We start from the raw sequence: 20612 nt of genomic DNA, 5'->3' as shown, positions 1-20612 counted from the left end.
TATGTAGTATTCATCTTTCTACCTTTATTTCTATTTATATTGTTTGCAAATTCACTTCATCAAGATGTTTTATATTTCTCATAAATGAATATCTAATGTCGTTATCATGCTTAATTTTGTTGTTTGGATTTATGTAGGTTCTTCCATAAGTAATGTATAGGAGGACATTTTTTATGGTTCTTTCCGCAGATGGATTTTGTCACTTCAGCTACTACATTTTATATTATAGTTGTTTGGACTTTTGCTAACCCCCCTATCTGTCTTTTGAGTTGAGTTGAGCAGTTTATAAAGTAAATAATTGTGCAACTTGTTATATGTATAGTAGTTTAGAACCTTTGGGATGTTGTTACTTTGGTTCTTCTGGACATATGACAGGTTTAATGATTTCTAGATATGACAGGTTTTTTATGATTTAATATTGAAAATACAAAGGAGACTTTGTCGAAATTTTTATTCGTAAAATATGTGTTGTGATTTTTCTACGTTGAGAATGTAATATTTACTTCTAAATTTAATAACTATGTAACTTCTTATATGTATAGTGTTTTAAAACCTTCGGGATGTTACTTTAGTTTTCTGATGGTGTTGTATATATGTATTTTTGGTTATTCAAATAACGAAAGACAAAAACATATTTCTTTGGAATGACAGGTTCTATAATTTAATGTTGCAAATATAGAGAAGATTTTGTTGAAAATTTCATTCTTATCCATTTGGAGAATGTAATACTGCTTTAAAATTAAATGTATGTTGATAGGATATTATGTGACTTAGCTCCAAACATAAAAGGGTTCCATTAGGGTGCCCATTGTAATGCATGACTACTTAACAGGAAATTTCAGCAAATACTAGCTTCTTTCATTGTTGGGATAAAGGTATAATTCTTCACATTTACCACACATGAAAGCATTGATATATAATTACATTAATGCGTCTTGAAAAGCTTTACACATGTTAATACCACGATTGTTGGTTCAAGTGCGTAATAAAATAACCGTAGCAAGAATATTCATTCAATATTGTTACACTTGCAATAAACTAGACAATGATATAGTCTATTTTTCTTAATTTATCTGTCTAATTATCAAAGAATTAATCAAGTCGCGGAAATAAATAAATAAATATAATATATTATTATTATAAAAAGAGAGCCAAATAAATGATATACTACACTCCATTGCTTGCAATGCATTATACTAGTTTATTGTGCGAAAGAGTTCTTTATTGGCAAGCAAATGTAGAAGAACAACGGTGAACACTCAAATATTAACTGAAATATCTCAATGCGTTGAAACTATTAACGGTTCTAAAGGTGGCAGATAGAAAACTACTCTTAACTACTACAAAGCCAATACTAGAGGTATACATTTTTTTTTCATACCCAACCCAATCTTCTAAATTATGAATTTACGATTCTTCTTATTGTTATTGTTATTAGATTAGTCAGTAGCTAATCCTCCAGAGTTTCCACGGGATTTAATGGGAATTTCACTGCAAGAACAACTAAGTAAATACTACTTTATTATTCGTAGTCACGGATTGTACTTGAAGGCCGATACATTGGTTCAAATGATCATGGAAAAGTTACAGTCTTATAGATCTCGCATTTCCGTTAATTTTGAGGTTATCTCTCTTCCCCAACAAACTTCTTCTCGTCGTGCTCTTGTCTTGTATCCTTATAAGGTTTCTTGTGTGTAGGGGATACAATATCAACTTGGTGATTTCCAATTGAGGATTGGGAAAGTTGTTGCAACTAATGCAAATAGTTTGAGGGGCATCGTTTTGGAGGTAATGCTTAGCACATTACGTTATCTCTTCCTAGTTAGTATACTGTATGAAATGCAAACTATTAAATCATACACAACTCTATATAGGTTTCAGAAAACTGCATTGCGACTAATAACTCAATGCATGATACATTATTTGGGAAACTGCCGTCTAGTTTGAATATAACTTGCAATGCCTAGATTTGAGGCTATGGATCTCTTCATACTTAAATACGAATACATGACACATATAGTTAATTCCTTCTACTCTCTTTTGGCAGATGGAATATCTTCCGATTTCTTCAGTAGAAAAATCTAGAGTAATAATGGAAGAGTTTCTTGATATGTGGCAAGAAATTGTCTCAAAGAGGTCATTGCACGTGGCTTTGATGCATATCGAACCAAACTTTGCAGGGTATGGTCTTGCAGACCACTACACTCCACAACACACTGTGGTTCAGTACGCAACGGTCATGACTCATCTATTACAATCGAATGTGAGAAATTAGAAGATTGAATTATAGAATGGCTTCAGATTACCAAGGTTATTCCTCTTCTTATGGTACTAGTTATACTTGCTTTTAAGTTAGAACTGGTTGCTAACGCTATCTTGCGTCTTGGATGAATCTTATATTTTTGTCTTACCAAAGTGGGGACAACTCTTAAATGAATATTGTTTTCCCAAAAAAAGAAGCCGTGTAGGTGATCTTAACCATATGTTTACTGTAAACCTTGGTTATTAGTGATATTGTTTGAGTATCAATTCCAAAGTCTAGGTTCTTTTATTAGTCTCGGTCTCGTGTCTGCTTCGTAATCTGGCTTTTAGATGAATGAACTGTCTTGGTTGTTGGTCAACTGTGTGTCTGTGCAGCATATCTTATATATAAAGCGGATACCAGATTTCCCAATTAGTTCCCGTATTTTCGGTTTTACACCAAAGTTTTTGATGGGATGGGTATCGGAAAGTTAGACAGCCACTTTCCTTTTGTTCTTCATTGAAAGGGTAAATCGGTAATTTACATCATTTTCCGGACTATAAAACTCAACTTCTTCGTAAAACAGAGACCGTTTCCAATTAAAAAAAAAAAAGAAAACTGTTTAGTTAGTCTTCTCCGCTCCTATATTCCCAAATACTAAAATAACAATTTCCATCCAGTTTCTTCAATTCTTCCCAAACTATGAAGGTCAACTTATTCAGCAAAACGAGAGGCAGAGACACCGTTTGAGGTTTTCTCAATTAAAAAAAAGAAACCCACTCGTGTTCTTCGTTCCTGACCAATACCCAAATTAACTTTAAAATCGAAACTACAAATTTGATAATTCCTAACTTGCTCTCCATCAGAATGATTTCTATTGAACCAATAGCCAATCATTTTAAAGGTTAGTATGCAATTTTCTCAGTGTTTATACTTTTTTCCCTCTTAATTCTTCTTTTCACTTCAAACCGAATTCTATGGGAATTCTTAATTTTAATTTCAGTTTCTTAATTTTAAAGTTGTCACCAGAAAGTGCTAAACTCTCCGCTTTGCTTCAGTGTTTTAAATTTTATTTTTTGGTTTGTTGTTGTGTAGACTGCAACATTCAAGCGCGCATCAAATCACTGTGTGCTCCTCGTCTGCGAAAATACGTTCGCTCTTCGGTATGCATGAAAAAATTTCTTCTCTCCACTTTGTGGGAAAACTTGATAATTCTTCGTTTTTTTGTTTATTGCCCACTATTATTGGGTCTCATTATAGGTGCGTCTGGGAAAAAGTTAATGGGCCTCACGGTCATAGTGGTGTTGTCAGGGCTTCTGTCTCGGAAGATAATGCACGTGATCGAATTGCAATGCCACACACATATCACTCCGACGGAATGGTACATGTCGCAGGGACACTTTTCATGTTTATTTACTTTTTCAAGTTATATGCTAATTATTTTCTGATTAACTGGCCAATCTCTAGGTTGTTTTAACCGATTTACAGAAAGAAAAAGATGCGGAGGAGGTAAATAAAGATGCTTTTACTCCATGTATAAATGCTTTCGATGTATGAATGTCTATACAAACTTACTAAGTAGAATCTGAATTCTTAGAATAAAATACATTTTCCCTTTTAATTGCAGGCCAGCTTAGATGATATAATCAAACAATTAGAGAATGATAAGGAATCTTCGGTCTTAGAAGAGGTAATCATGTTTTATTTTAATAATAACTGTGTTTGTTTCAATTTCTTGAAGGTTTCCAGAAGAGATTAGATACCAAGAGAACCAACTCGTGTAATAGTCCTCCTGTTAATAAAGCATATTGTTTAATGCTTTGTTTTTCGCCTCTTGGATTTGGATGTAATCTATTGAAGGAAACAATTGCTAAGATGACTAAAAATCAAATGGAAGTATAGGCTCGTGTATGGCTCATTGGCTCCAATGGATGGAGTCCATCTAGAAACATTAAATACCTTTTTGATATAGCATTGTGTAAGTCGTTTGTTAATTAAACCGAACGAGAAAAATCATAAGTTCAGATAACCAATTTTTAAAGGTGAGAAAAGACAATGTTAAACCACCAAGAAATATGACAAAATGTAAGAGCATAAGAAAACAGTCACTGACTTGAATATCAAAAAACTTTAAAACCTCTTTATAATAAAGGATGTTGCTTACAAGCAACTAGGTGTAAAGAAATGACCCCCCACCCCAAAAAAAATGTAAGTGGGAATCAAACCTAGGACCTTCTGATACAACCACGAGGGCCTTAACCAGATGATCCACTGGACACTAACAATACACACAAGCTTTGGTGGATATCATTTTAAAAGTTTGCTGGTGAGAATAGAACTTAATCTAAGGTGATTCAAGGGCTTTGGTTGTCCTAGGGTTAAGTTCATAATCTAAGGTGACAAAACACTGGTGTGGCTTTTTGTTTTTAGAACATTTTGTATTTGGATTGAAATTTGGATTGTATAAAATTTGTCTTTAGTATGTGGCTTTTTGTTTAGTAAAATTACACAGGCACTACGATTTGCAAGTTTGTCTTATATTAATGTGTTTTTAATTTTGTTTGGTACTTTCGGTTACATACCGGGTTCTTCAAATAATTACATTATATATACATATACATTCTTTTAAGAAATGCCAATTATGAATTTCTAACTTGAGTTCCAAATTGGTGTTCTCTCTCTGTTTGCCTTCTCTTCTCAGGCCTTTCTGGTTGACAACTATGGCATCACCAATCCAGTCATGTAAGTTATTTTTTTATTTTTTATTTTTCTTTCATTTGTTTGTTAGAATGAATTGAGAAGTTTATTTGAGAGATTGAGCTCAATGGAATGTTCAAAGCACCTTCTTGATATGCATTACCGAATGCATCCTAAAATAAGTTGTTTCCCAAATTCGAAGTTCTATCAAGAGAAGGTCTTGGATGCTCCAAATGTTAAAAGTCGGAGCTATGAAAAGCATTATCTTCCTATCTTGGAAGAGAAGAAGTTGATGATGTTGGTCATAGGAGGAAAAACATAGTAGAAGTAGTTGTTGTATTCACAATTGTCTTGAAGTCTTTTTAAAGGTATTATATGTTCTAACCCACCCCTCTGTTTTTTCCCCTATAAGATATCTTGCTTTTGTATGGTTCAAAAGAAAATTTTAATTACACATTATACTTACCATTTGCCCTCCCTGTTTTGCTCATTGTTGGAGTTAGGACCGAAGGAGGGTACTAAATTATTCTCCACGTGTATACATCGTTATTCACTGTTGTTTTGATATTAATGACTTCATACATTGTTTTTTTTTACAATATGGGAAGTATCCAAGCAAAAGATTAGCATCGTTATAATATCTCCCTATGCCGCTTAGGTTGCTGCAATTCAAGAGAAATTTGGAAAGATGTACCAGAACATTGAGGACTTTGATGTAAGGGTGAAGTATGTAGACGGATTTCAAGGTGGTGAGCAAGACATCATTATAATCTCTACTGTTAGATCAAACAGTGGTGGAGACACCGACTTTTTATCCAATTTCCAGCGTACTAATGTTGCTTTAACAAGGGCTAAGTATGTTGATCTATGGTTTTTAATGGATCAAAAGTTGTTATATCCAATCTATTACATTGTAACTTTTTGTAATTTAATTTCCTATATTAAAATACAGGTTATGGATGACATTGCAGACACTGTCTCTAGATTTTGGGAATGAAACAACTCTGGCTAATAGTGACTCTGTCTAGGCAGCATTAGTCAACATTGTGAAGGATCACAAGTGTTTCTTTTTATGCAGATGAAGATAAGGGCCTTCTGAAAGCAGTAATACAGGTCAAGAAAGAGCTTGATCTATGCTCTTAGTGAAGTTATGCTTATATGAGACAGATTTCGGGAGTAGCGGCCATGGCCATTCACTCAGAAAAGGATACGGGGTAACTCATAGTTGATGTTGCATCACCTTGCTATCATTACTGGGATTCATGAGTTGGATAATTGTAGATTCTGTGGGATTCAATGAATGTTACTAGATGGAGGTAAAAAGAGGTATGTCTTCATTTGAATTTGTTAGCAAGCTACTTTGTGATGTGGTCTTGGGACAGTAAATATATACTGTGAGACCACGTCGCGTTAGCTCACAAAAGAATTGTTCTATCTCTTTAGAGTACTAATACATCGTCTTTTAAGCTTATTTTCCAATTTCTTTAAAAGTGAACTTTTTAAAAAGACTGGCAGTCGCAGGATCAGATGATAAGTGTTCTTAAAAGTAACAAATTCACAATATCATGAAGAGAAAAATAATCAGACTTTGTTGGTTATTGTGTTAGTAAAGTATGTTTTTTTACTAAATTACATTTGAATGGTTTATAAGCTTATCGTCCTTTTTATTTTCTTAGAATGTAACTATGTAACCATTCTGTCTTTAGTTATTCTACTTCTCATCTTCTCGGATTGTTATTTTTGTATTCCTTGATTTGATATTCTCAACTACGTCTTCTCTTCCTGTAGATGCCAAGAAACAGATTCAAGCTTTTGCCTCTCAGACTATTGCATCCCGTTTCTCATCTACATTACAGTCAGCTTTCATCGTTGTCTGAATTTTTCGTTCAAAAATACTATTGGTTTGCATAGTAAACTAGAGTGACTGAATCAAGAGAACGAAAAAAATGGAGGGTTGTACCTGGTTTTGTTTGTATCTATATTTTTTGATACCTCCTAGGCTATTTCGGTGCTGCTAATAGTTCTTCCACGTTTAATTTCTTGATCACTAGGCCCAAACTCTCGAGTTCTTTGTAAAATGAGAATACAAGAAGGTCGATAGAAATTGAAGTTCCAAAAGTGTATTGGCTTGGTTTGTTGCATTTGTATTACATGGTACTTTCAATTCAACCTCGTGTAAATGGCCTCCTTATATATGAGAATTGTTTTTCATGTCTGTTTTTGGAAATGGTTCTAAAGCTTTTCAGTTGCATCAACTTTTAGTTTCTATTTATTTTCCTTACAGGGTTTCTCTAGACACTCAAGGGGAGCCAGAACAATGGATATTATGTCTTTTGTTATCAATCTGAAATAATAATTACCTCGTGCTTTTTCTTGAATTTACACTTCATATATCTGTACTCTCTGTGTAACCTCCCAGCAGTAGTTAGCAGCTCAATGCTAATCTATCTGTAGAAGAAAGTCAGATACTGAAGCTTTTTTTTTTTTTTTTTTCCCGGAAAGTTCAGTATTAAATTAACCAACTAAATGAATGATTTAGAAGCCAATTAACTTTTTTACAGTTCTTAATTGATTCAAAGGTTGTTGAAACGCAGATAAGCATTCAGTACTTTTCGTATGTTTGAACTTCGAAGTTTCAATTTCAAACTGGGCTGCTTTGAGTTTAGAGAGATAACAGTGAAAGGAGGTAGCTAGCTAAGGCCCCATTTCTCATTTCTTGGAGATAACAATGAGATAGAAATGGTGGAAGCAACTGGATTGGTGAAACACGTACTGATGGCAAAGTTTAAGGACGTGATTACCCCAGACCAGGTTGATCAACTCATCAAGGGATATGGCAATCTCGTTACTCTCATTGAACCCATGAAATCTTTCCACTGGTATATCTCCATTTCTTTAGTCAACTTATTAGCGGGTATTTGTAGTTAAGCTTAATTTGGGTGTTACAAACTTTTGGATTAATTTGTTATGATGATTAGTAGGAAGTTATGCCCTGACCTGCATGTGCATACCTGAAATTACCAATCATGGCATGTCTCATCTTTCGTTGAAGCAATATTAGAGTTTTTAATACCAATCCAACAATTTTTTTTTTTTTTACGAAGATCACTACCATTTTTCCCACTACACCAGTCTGTATTATGGATGTTTCTATAATCAAAATGTTGCCGCTTGACAAAATGTTTCTATAATCATCTAGGCATATCATAGTTATTATGCACAATGGATCACGCTTATAATGCCTCCTTTACCATGCACTCTGCACCTGCTGCTAACTACTCAATCATTACACTTAATTTGACTCTCAAAGAACCAACATTCCATTGCATTATGTTAATCAAGTTGAAGCCCAAAACTTGCCAAAGTTCTGCATGTGGAGTTGGGGGTGCTAATAGCATTTTTAGAATGTGGACTAATAACCAATGTAAAAATTCAGCGATGCAACTAGCTAGCATCCATAATTTCTTCCTTTTGTCGCCTCCATACAGATGGATTGAAAAAAAACAACACCATATCATTTGAATCATTCAATCTCTATACACATGAAATAAGATCCACATTATATTGAAAGCTTTTAAATTGTAATCTTGCCACATAACCATCTTATGGAAAGCTATTATTTACACATTCAATTCACACCACATATTCACTCCAAATATTAATAGTGTCCAATGCATTTTTTTAATTATTTCCAAATGTGATCGTTTCTAAATAATAAATAAATAAAATTGTTTTTAAACTAGCTACAATTTTTTTCTCCTGTCCAAGCTACCTACTTATTTAAACCAACAAAAAATTAATAGGCGATGGTAGAGCATCAAAAATCGAATCAAACAAAGAATACAACTAACGCATTGAAGTGGTTTTTTCCTTATTGAACTTTTTAATTTACTATTCTAATTTACATGCGTTTATTCTTTTCCCCAATTTTTCTTTCCTAGCACGTGCAACGCACGTGCCCGTTTACTAGTTAAGGGTAATGTGTATATGACATATGTTTTGTTTAAGTTTCTGGAGCTGATAAACAATAAAGCTATCAGTCACCATGTTGTTTTTGGATGTGAATAGATATAGGAACCAAGGCCAAAATTTTCGGGATTTGAAGATATTTTGGACCCTCCCAAAACCGATACATATTGGAAAAATTGAAAAATCGGATCGATATATCGTTTTTGCCCATTTTGTTGATAATATTCAAAAAAATCGAAAAATCATAATATATCGAAATATATCGGTCAATAGTCAACAAAATCGGTCAAAAGTCAAACTGTCCAACTAAGTCAAACGATATATATTGAATATATCAGAATATGTCAGAATATATTACCGATATATATCTTTATATCAGTTTTATTGATATATATCGGTTTAAAATTAACTTAATTTTTGGTGCCGATATTTCGAATGTTTTTAAGTCAGTAGGCTGAAAAAACGATAAATATCAGCAAAAAATCGATTTGTCAACCGATATTTTCGGCCCTGATAGGAACACAGTTATTTTCTTGAGTAAAGGGGTAGCAGGCTCCCATATTCTGTGCTGTGACATACTTATGTCTTCTTTAATCTTTATTATAAATAACTGAACAACTTAAAACAAATCAACTGATTGACCACGTATAACTCTGTGATTTAAATCACATTACACTTGCATAATATTGTTGTGTTGCTACGACAATCTTGGGATACTCGTTACAGACGGTGTAGTATGATTTGAGCTCCGTGTTGTGGCTGAAGAGTGATGACGGTATAAGGGGCATGGGCATATGAGGGTGAGAGCTGAAATGCAAAGTGTTGCAGAATCATAGCCAGTGCCATCTTTGCTTCTATCATAGCAAAGTTCTGCCCTACGCAGATCCTTGGTCCCCATCCAAATGGAAAGTATGCTACATGATCCTTTGATGCCTTTGCAATTCCTTCTGAGAATCTCACTGGTCTGAATTCATCTGCATCATCGCCCCATACTTCATGATCATGATTAATAAGAAGTGTTGGGAGAATGAGATGGACCCCAGCTGGGAGGGAGAATTCTCCAATTTTATTTTCGTGGATGTGTATCGAAACTGATGGATCACAGAGGGATATAGCCTTAGGACTTCATGTAGAATCATTGTAACCTGCAGTGGAAGTTGGTATGTCAGTCACAATGGCGTGCGAATAAAACATTTTTATACTTTTAAAAGACCAAAAAACGACTAATTAGTAGTAGTGTAGTGCCGTATATGAGTATATGACGACACCTTATTGTGTTAACTTTCTCATCTCAAGTTCTTTTCTATTACAAGTCATCAAATAGGCTAGTGATATCCCTATAAATTGCATATTGAAGGAGAAATACTCACAATCTTTAAATGGTTTAGATTTTCGAATTTGGGCATGTCTTTCCCGCATACTTGTAAAACCTCTTCCCTCGCCTTCTCTTGCCAGCTTGGATGCATTGCTAAGACAATCATTGTCTATGTTGCATGGACACGGACGCGGACACTGACGCAGCGACTCGATTATATCTCAAAAAAGTAGGACGCGGACGCGTCAAAGGACGCAGAAATTAATTAATATTTATAATTTTATTTTATATAAATTAAACATTATAAACTAAATTAAATGTATCAACATTCATAAATTCAAAACTATTAAAGATAAATAACCATAAAATTAAGTTTAATATTTCCTAATCAAATTTTAAAAACATATCATAAGTCTTAACAAAACAAAAATTGAAAAAATTGAGTTTTTTAATATTATTTTGATTTATTTTTTATTTTTTTGGGTCAAAATCCGCGTCCGGACCATGTTGACCGCGTCCTGACTGCGTCTTGACCTGCGTCCGGTTTAGTTGACTGCGTCTTGACTGTGTTGACCAAGGTCGGACGCTGCGTCCATGCAGCGTCGTGTCAGCGTCAGCGTCCGACGCGTGTCGGCGGACCGACGACCCATTGATAGGTGCGTCCGTGCTTTAGAGATCATTGTCCATGTTAGCGGGTTGAACTTGTTTCTTGGCCGGCAGAAACAACTTGCATTCCTCTATCACCTCATCAATTGTCATCCCATTAACTTTTGGATTAGTTGCTTCTATGGAGTAATGTAGAAAAATTTCTGTTTCTCACGGTCGAGCGCCAGCGCTTTCGAGAAGCGCGACTTCGCTCACTACTCCGATGATTTAGCGCCGCCCGCTCAAAAAAGCGCAGCATGGCTTTAAAATTCTTTCGGTAGCGCCAGCGTTTCGGCCAGAGTAGGCGCCAGCCAGTCTTTTTATGGGCCTCTACAAAAGAATCACGATTTTTGGTTTTGGTATAAAAACAAAATCGGTTTTTGGAAAACCTAACTTTTCCAAAACCAAGAAAGAGAGTGATTACAAAGAGAACAATTCTTTGTGAGTTGAGTGTTCATTCTTTGTGAGTGAATTGAGAGAGACTTGTAATCGGTTACTCTCGACATCTAGTAAAGCTTGGAACTCGCGCGATTGTGGAAGTAGGCAAATTGCGAACCACGATATATCTCGTCTTGTGGTTTGTTCTTCTTTTACATTGATTGTTTTATTTCATATGCTTGTTATTTGATATTGAGAAGTGTTGGGATATTGCTTGGAGGGTGTTGAAGTCTTGTCTATTGAGAAAGATCAATCTTTGTGTAGGATTGATCCGTTTGGTGTGGGTAAACGTTGTTTCCGCAGCTTAATTATTCACAACAATTGGTATCGAGCATAGGTATCACGACCTAGGATTTTGAGTTTAGTACTAAAAATTTGTGTAGACAAGGTGTTCGATTAAATTCGAGGTGAAACCGTTTCTTTTGGGTTATTGTGTGTAACTTGAAAGATGGCTCCCAAGATGTCAAACGCAAAGGTTTGAAGTAGAAAGTTTAATGGGAAGAATAACTTTGGGATTTGGCAAGTCCAAGTAAAGGACATCCTCATCCAACAAGGTTTGCCTGAGGCTTTGAAGGGGATTAAATCTAAAGGCGAAAGTATGAGTAATGATGATTGGGAAGAGTTCGATCTTGAGGGCTTGTTCATCAATCCGGTTATGTCTTGCTAATGAGGTCATGTATAGTGTGATGGGAGAAAATACAAATTACCCGGTATTTGGCTCAAACTAGAGTCTATGTATATGACCAAGAGCATGACGAACAAAGATGTACCTTAAGAAGCGTCTTTATCGGTACATGATGGTCGATGGTTCAACGATGCAAAAGCACGTGAGTGAGTTCCGTCGGCGCCTAGCGGATTATTTGAATGTTGGTATGAAGATGGATGATGAGGATCAAAGCGGCATGTTTAATATTCTCCTTTGCCGAAAAGCTATGAGCATCTAATGACTACATTCATGAACGGAGAAGTCGTCGATCTTGACGAAGTTCGAGTGCTCTTCTTTCTTATGAGTTAATGAAGAAGACACGTGTAGAGAATAGCATTGATGCAAGTCGGGGGGCTAGTGGCAAGAGAAAATTAAATGCGAACGAATTATTCAAGTAATGATAATTCTAGGTCCAAGTCAAAGAAGCCTTTAAAACATGTACGATCTTCTGATTGCAATGAAAAAGGACATTACATGCAAGTAATTGTCCCCACCAAGAAAGAGAACAAGAGAGATGGTCAGAAGAAAGGTAAGGCAAAATTTGAGGCAAATTATGCTTTAGGCTCTGAAGAGGATGAGTTCAGTCTTTGTGTGTCCACACAAGACTATATGACCGAGAGGTGGATTCTTGATTCCGGATGTTCCTATCATATGTGCCCGAATAGAAAGTGGTTTACTTCTTATGAGAGCATTGATGGTGGTTCTGTTTTAATGGGTAATTAAAGAGCCATTTACTATACGGGTCAAGATGTATGATGGTGTAGTGAGGACTCTAACCGATGTGAGACATGTTCCTGAGCTAAAGAAAAGTCTTATTTCTCTTGGTACCTTGGATTCCAAAGGCCACAAGTTTGTGAAGGCTGAAGGTGGAGTCCTAAATATTGTTAATGGCTCTTTAATTGTTATGAAGGGTCAAAAATATGGAACCTTGTATACTCGATTGGTAGTACGGTGATAAGCGATGTAGCGATGGGTGCATGTAGTAATGATTCCGAGTGCACTAAGATGTGGCATATACGTTTAGGGCATATGAGTGAAAAGGGTTTGTCCGAGTTGTGCAAGCGAGGTTCTTGAAGAACTTGAAGAAGCCAAGTATGGGGTTCTGTGAGCATTAAGTCTATGGGAAGCGAAGCGCTGAGAGTCAAGTTCAAGTCAAGCAAGCAAGCACGACAGCATCCTTGATTATGTGCATACGGATGTTTGGGGACCTCCGGGTGGCTTCCAAGGGAGGTAACCGCTATTATGTCTCATTCATTGATGATCATACTCGCTATGTGTGGGTGTATATGATGAAATCGAAAAGATGAAGTGTTTGAGACATTTAAGAAGTGGAAGGCAAGGGTTGAGAATCGCACGGATAGGAAGGTAAAGACATTACGGTCCGACAATGGTACTTGAGTATACCTATGGACCTTTCCAAGAGTTCTCATGGCGCAATGAGGGAATTGCCGGACAACAATCGGATCGAGGGCACGCCAATGCCAGAATGGAATGGCGAGAGGGATGAATAGAACTTTGCTTGAAAGAGCAAGATGTTTATTGTCTAATGCCGCCTAGGCAAAAGAGTATTAGGCGGATCACGTGTCCATGGCGTGTTACCCGTCTGATAGGTCACCGATACCAGCTATAGATTGCAGGGACACCTTATGAGGTGTGGTCGGGGTAACCCAAATTATAGTATCTTGCGAGTGTTTGGATCGACAACTTACTACCATGTGAGGGACGACAAAGCTAGATCCTAGAGCTAGGAAGGCCATATTCTTAGGCTTCGCCAAATGGGGTAAAGGGATACAGATTGTGGTGTCTAGAAGCCCACAAGTTCCCCGGTCGCCAGAGATGTTACTTTTGATGAGACTTCCGTGTTATCTTTGATGGTTCCGGAAGTAGGCAGAAGCGAAATGGTGAGTCCATAGAAGTTCAAGCTCTTGAGCTTGAGTTATGCGATCTGTGAGATGACCGGTTAGATCATGATGAGGTACCAAATCATGGAACCACACAAAGAACATGAAGAAGAAGCAAGAGCATCCATGAACTTGTAGTGGTGACCCTAGGCCACGAGAGACAAGTTAAAGAAGTGCACAAGTATGGGCACGAAGCCGGTGAAACACTATGGTCGGGTGGATTTAGTAGCATATGCACCGAATATCGAAGATGATGAGCGGATAGCTTCAAGGAAGGCCGTTAGAGATGCTCATTCTGAGATTGGTTGGTAGCTATGCAGCGGAGATGGAATCTCTTGATAAAAATCACACATGGGACCTAGTTTTATTGCCAAAAGGGGCAAAAGGACTATCGGCGATAAATGGGTGTTCGAAAAGAAAGAGGTCCTTCCCGAGTCAAACAAGATCTTGGGTACAAGGCAAGAGTGGTAGCAAAGGGTTTTTCACGTAAGGAAGGAGTTGACTACAATGAGGTATTTTCCCGGTGGTCAAACATACGTCCATTCGTGTGTGTTATTAAGTTTAGTTGCTTTCACTTGGGAGTTAGAACAACTTGATGTGAAAACTTTCTTGCATGGGGACTTGGAAGAAGAGATCTATATGAGACAACTGAAGGGTTTGTCGTTCTTGAAAAAAGAAGATTATGTATGCAAATTGAATCGGTCCTTTATGCGGGTTAAAGCAATCGCCTGCAATGGTACAATGCGCTTTGACACATTCATGATCTGACATGAGTACACCAAGTAAAAGTATGATATGACTGTGTCTACTTTAGAAGGCTTCGTGGTAATGACTTCATCTATCTCCTGCTTTATGTGGATGACATGCTTATTGCTTCCAAAAGCATGGTGGAGATAGACAAGTTGAAATCTCAACTTAGCTCGAGTTTGAGATGAAAGACTTAGGTGGAGCCAAGAAGATCTTGGGCATGGAGATTGACGAGAGATAGGAAGAAGCGGCGGATAGTTGTATCTCGGAAGAAATACATTCGAAAAGTAATTTCGATTTGGTATGGAGAATGCAAAGTCGGTTTCTACTCCTTTAATTTGGGCATTTTAGGCTTTTTAAGCTAAGTTCTCTCTAGTTGATTGGAGGAACAAAAGCATATGGCTAATGTTCCTTATGCAAGTCCGCGGGTAGTTTGATGTATGCTATGGTGTTACTGCACCCGGACATTTCCACGAGGCGATTAGTGTTGTTGTGGCGGTATATGGCAAATCACGGAAGCAAAGCATTGGGAGGCGATGAAATGGGTACTAAGGTACTTGAAGGGTACTTTGGATGTGGGATTAGCTTATGGTGGAGGCACTTGTTATGTCGATGGGTTTGTGGATTCGATTATCGCGGTGATCTAGATAGACGACGATCGACTCACGGTTATGTGTTTATGATGATGCATGGTGCACCGGTTAGTTGGAGGTCATATTCACTATTTCTGATTGCTCTATCTACTCTTGAGGCGAGTATATGGCGCTTAAGAGGGCGATGAAAAGAGGCACTATGGCTTCGAGGGTCTTCTAGATGATTTGGGTATTGAAAGCGTAAACGGTGTTCTTTGTGTATTGTGATAGTCGAGTGCTATTCATTTGGCGAAGAACCAAGTTCATCATGGTCGGACCAAGCATATTGATGTCCGATATCACTTTATCTGGGATGTCGTTGAGGATGGTGATGTAGCACTTGAGAAAGTAGACACCCATGACAACCCCTATTTGATATCTTGTGAAAGTTGTCACCGGAGTTAAGTTCCAACACTTGTTTGGACTTGCTCCAAATCCTACATGTTTGAAAAGAGCCCCGTGTGGGCATAGCCCTTGAGGCGGTTAATTCGCCAGTCTTCCTTCTTTGGAGGTGTTCCCTCTTGGATGTGATCTTCTTTGGATGTGTTCGGCTTGGTTTTATGTGTTAAAACCTCAGAGGTGGAGAATGTAGAAAATTTCTGTTTCTCACGGTCGTCGGCGCCAGCCTCGAGTGAAGCGCGACTTCGCTCACTACTCGAGGATTTAAGCGCCGCAAAAGAAAAGCGCGCCAGCGCTCATGGCTTTAATACAGCGCCAGCGAGTCTTTTTTGCGGGCCTCATTTCACGAAGAATCACGATTTTTGGTTTTGGTATAAAACAAAATCGGTTTTGGAAAACCTAACTTTTCCAAAACCAAGAAAGAGAGTGATTACAAGAGAACAATTCTTTGTGAGTTGAGTGTTCATTCTTTGTGAGTGAATTGAGAGAGACTTGTAATCAGTTACTCCGGACATCTAGTAAAGCTTGGAACTTCGCGATTAATGGAAGTAGGCAAATTGCCGAACCACGATATATCTCGTCTTGTGGTTTGTTCTTCTTTTACATTGATTGTTTTATTTCATATGCTTGTTATTTGATATTGAGAAGTGTTGGGATATTGCTTGGAGGGTGTTGAAGTCTTGTCTATTGAGAAAGATCAATCTTTGTGTAGGATTGATCCGTTTGGTGTGGGTAACGTTGTTTCCGCAGTTAATTATTCACAACAAGTACTGATTACTAGACTGCAAAAGCATGCCTATCAAGTCATCATTGCCTGTATCCCCATTTCTTATTGCCTGTACTTTCCTTTCAATCAGACTTCTTAGTTTTGCCTTGATCTCTTTGTCCAGATTCGTTCTTCTCCTGTTTTTCTTTGTGGGGATAAATCTACAAAAGAAAAGGTTGAAATGGTTAGAAACTGTATTAATCTGTCATGTAATGGTTTTCTAATTAGAAAAAAAATTGAATGTTTGTGTGGTCAACATGTGTGAGAGCTTGTGTGAGCAAGCATTTGAGCTTGGGGAAATGAAGTAGCCATAATTCCAAGAGAATTGAGAATGTACCTAAAACCTGGTATGTAAACAGATTTAAAAGCTTCAAGGACTAGTACAGCTTGCTCCTTTTGAAGTTCAAAGATCCTCTTGCCTTCTTCGTAGTTACTTCCAAAGGCAGTCCGTAAGATTACATCAGAGCTGAAGGTTTGGATATCTGGCCATACATCTAATTCGTGAGATCCTTGAGGACTAACCATCTTCTTCCATTTCTCAATCAACTTGCTACAACTGGTCGAGAATGCAGGCATCATCCCCTGTCGTCGAGAAATTCATGATTAGATGATATGAAACCTAGAGGTGCGGAAATTTCAATCATAGTGTTGGTTATATTTTTGTCTGCAAAGTTGCAGCTCTTAGTCTACAAATGAAACATTCTTTAGCTTAGAAAATATGAAATACAATGTGGTATTAAGTTGTACTCTTGAACTTATTATCTTTAAAGGATTGTTGCCCAGAAGGCAAACTTAGTTTCTCTCGATAATAGATGATTGCATTCATTGACAAGGTTACATCTTGAACTACTTAAATTGTCACAGAGATTTACCGGTTTTCTTTGAACAGGAGCGCTCATTGTATCTTTACTAATTCTCTGTATTACCACTCAATCTGTATATCTTGAGTGTCAGTGTCTTTGGGCAGTAGCACTACGTTGCAGCTTGAGAAAGTCCCTATAGAAATGTAACTCGTGTGGTGGTATGTTTTAACAAGTATATATGACCTAACCAGATTATTCCATCCTTATACCTAGTTTACTTCTTTCTTGAATAATGGGGGAAGTTTATCTGATTAGTCTGTTCTTTTATGCAATCTTGCAGTTAGTATCAGGAGGACGGAGATATTCAAAAGTCTGCATTAAAATGAGTAGATATGGATGGACGGAACAAACCTTCAGTTTTTCAATATGAAATGCAGGGGTAACTATTTTTCTGTGTTTGAACCATTTCTCTCCTTCCATAGTTGAGAGTCCCATAGTAAAAAGCTTAATATGTGGGTTCTTTGGTGGTTTTTGAACTTTACCAAACTTTTCTCATAGGATATCCTTCACTAGTTCTAGATCCTTAATGATCAGAGTGTTAGGAATATACAACTTAATTGTACTTACTCTTTACCAATTACCAAACTATACAAACCTTTTGTCTTGTAAGTGTCTTGTACTTCTTAATTAAATCCGAGCCTAGTGTAGATACACTATGTCCTTAAGACAGATTTTCCCTCTCACGGTGCTTGAAGGTTGATGGGAAACTATCTCCCAAGATAGAACGGATTTCCTTCTATAGAAAACTAGCACTTCAATTTTATAGACTCAGCGAACACAACATAGTATTTGACTAAGAACAGAGGGAGAAGAGAAAGATCAGAACTCTGTGTGATCTGGTTTATTTTTCTCTCCAAATTCATCCACTATTTATAGGTGAGTGGTGCCTTTTCGAAACAAGACAGTGACTCTTGGAAAAAAGTAAACAACTCTTTGAAAAGTCACATGTTTCGAAAGGACACACCATTTCGGCATATAGCACTGTTTCGAACCAGTGCCTATTTCGAAAGGTTGCACCTTTTCGGCATGATCCACTGTTTCAAACCAGTGCACATTTCGAAAAGTCGCACCTTTTCGGCATAATGCACTGTTTCAAACAAATGCATCATTTTGAAAAGGTTTTTCTCACATTACGTACTATTTCAAGAAAAAACCCATTTCATCTTAAGTGGGGTAATTTGGGAGACAAACTACTCATTCATATTTAAATGGATTTGAGCAAATCATTTTTCTAACAATAGTAGGAGTCGTTCCTAGCCAAAAGAGAGTGATCTTCCCTGTGTTTCAAGTATCAAAGTATCAAACGCAACTGATATATAATGAGAATTGAGAAAGCATATCGTAATAGTATGAACTTTCAAAATCTCAATTCCTAAAGCTATCTAAGAAGAACAGAAGAACATAACATACCATGAGTTTGTAATATTTTGTTGAAGAAAGGGATGACATATGGCACGATACAATGCGTTAAGTTCAAGGGCTTGGACCATGTTTCTATAAACATATTTGAGTACTCTTTCAGGTCCCCATGCAAGAACTTGTAAGGAGTACCTTTGATCCCTTGTCTTCTTTATATATATATAATAGCAGTCCCTTTTCCTGCTCTCTGAGGGTGTCCACGTAGGCTAATTTTAAGTACCCTTTTTACTCACGAGAAATCAGGATGGATTGAGAAAAAAGTGGAGAAAAAACTGGCCGAACCACTTAAAAAGTGGAGAAAAAAACTGCGATAGATATGTCTCCCACTTATCTTTATATATATATTCCTAAAAATGAGGACCAACAAATGAAAGTAAGTTTACCGGCAACAAAAATGCAAACCCATCTTTCTCTCTACAAAGAAGAACGGCTAACCCATCTCTTACTCTTCGCCATTAAACAGAACTTACCATTCATTCTACATCAGCTAAGAGGATGTCACCCCAATATCGGTTATCTTTAACTTATTTCTTCAAACCAACTATCACAATCCATCCGATATCACAAAAATTTCAAAAACGTGTTAACCTTTATACATCATGTACCAAGAACCCCATAAATCAATTGATAGAATGGAATTGCAATTTGTAAAAAATAATTTGGGGTTGTTTAAATGAAACTGAATTTAAGGAGTCCAAGAAACTTATCTTGACGGCTCGATATCGGTTATGAAATAATGAGGTTGCTACTACATTGATCCCATCTTTGGACTGCTGTTGATATCAGTATCGGCATCCTTCTTGGTCTTTCTGAACATCAACCATGGCAAGTCAAGCCCCGATGTCGGTATCGTTTAAATTTTTGATGTCGTCCCCGTGTTTTATCTCAGTATCGGTATCAAAAGTTTAAATGGGTGCTTGATATCGAACTTCAGTTGTTAGAATTGATTGGTATCGATATCGAAATTGGGTTGTTGACTGCGTTATGTTGAGTTGGGCTGGGTTGGTTGGTCTCGATATCGAAAATTTGGTATCGATCTCGGTTTGTTGGGGTGTTATTCAGTATCAAAATTGGGTGTTGCTGTTTTTGGGAGTTTGAGATTTAGATCAAGGAGGAATCGAAGTCGCCCCCAATATCGGTATCGAATTTGAAGTCGGGTATCGATATCGAAGTTCTCCCACCCGATGATACAATACCACCCCTCTCCTACGAGTTAGAGTGTTCACTTCAAGTCTCTATTCTAAATAACAGGTGTTCTCATCATATTTCGGCAAAGGCATGCTTTCCTCGCCAGCTTGAAATTGTCGGACTATTGCGATAACCCAGTGGAGAAAGTTTATTTATCATAATTGCCGTCGAGTCGGATTGGAATGGCTATTGGCTTTGGATTGACAGAGTGTAGTGCTTACGGAAAAGAAATATAACCCTTTTTTCTTTTACCAATTGTTTGCTTTGAAATATTTATTTCTACATTCTATCTGGGATCTCTATTTGTGGAAGGAAAAAGTTGGACGATAGGCACTATGCATGCTTTCGATATGTGGACTGTTAGAGGAAAGTAATGTAAAGATGGTCGTCTTTGTGAGCCCATTTTAATACACGTAGTTATAAGGAAGTAGAAGCTGAGTTACTTGGAAGTTCCAATATAATTCATTGTTCTAACAACCATTAGAACATACCTCGATCGGCTCGACCTCACGAAGTTCAAATTTTCTTTGAACAAGAAACTATATTATTAAATGTTCATCCTAACATACTGCATGTTCTTTACGATTTCAGCTCATTGTTGTCGCTTTCATCGCAATGACTATCTTCCCTCGTCATCGAGATGAAACATAACATGGTAACGGATGGAGGAATTTATATGGGTGCC

At 37.0% G+C, this 20612-nt stretch overlaps 1 long non-coding RNA gene and 2 pseudogenes across 3 annotated transcripts; 2 read left to right on the top strand and 1 right to left on the bottom strand.

Annotated features, from left to right (window-relative positions):
* The first annotated feature begins 1159 nt into the window (after positions 1-1159).
* LOC147512395 (mediator of RNA polymerase II transcription subunit 20a-like) lies at positions 1160-17723 on the top strand (annotated as a pseudogene).
* LOC147512396 (uncharacterized) lies at positions 3426-6940 on the top strand. 2 transcript variants are annotated; one of them, XR_015217204.1, is made up of 7 exons: positions 3426-3623; positions 3710-3751; positions 3870-3932; positions 4944-4984; positions 5598-5794; positions 5892-6265; positions 6728-6940. It is a non-coding gene; the product is annotated as an uncharacterized LOC147512396 (long non-coding RNA). The 2 variants fall into 2 exon arrangements; XR_015217203.1 differs by lacking the exons at positions 3870-3932; positions 4944-4984; positions 5598-5794; positions 5892-6265; positions 6728-6940 and adding an exon at positions 3984-4048.
* Positions 9470-20393, bottom strand: LOC147512394 (cytochrome P450 CYP72A616-like; annotated as a pseudogene). The gene is made up of 9 exons (XR_015216083.1): positions 20371-20393; positions 18731-18888; positions 18557-18597; positions 17672-17872; positions 16795-17039; positions 16454-16618; positions 14005-14059; positions 10279-10392; positions 9470-10053 (listed from the first exon to the last, which is right to left on the bottom strand). The product of XR_015216083.1 is annotated as a cytochrome P450 CYP72A616-like (transcript).
* Between the last annotated feature and the right edge of the window lie 219 nt (positions 20394-20612).

Source organism: Coptis chinensis, chromosome 3, assembly GCF_015680905.1.
Source record: "Coptis chinensis isolate HL-2020 chromosome 3, ASM1568090v1, whole genome shotgun sequence".
Classification (NCBI taxonomy): Eukaryota; Viridiplantae; Streptophyta; class Magnoliopsida; order Ranunculales; family Ranunculaceae; genus Coptis; species Coptis chinensis.
This window is presented reverse-complemented; position numbering and strand designations above follow the sequence as displayed.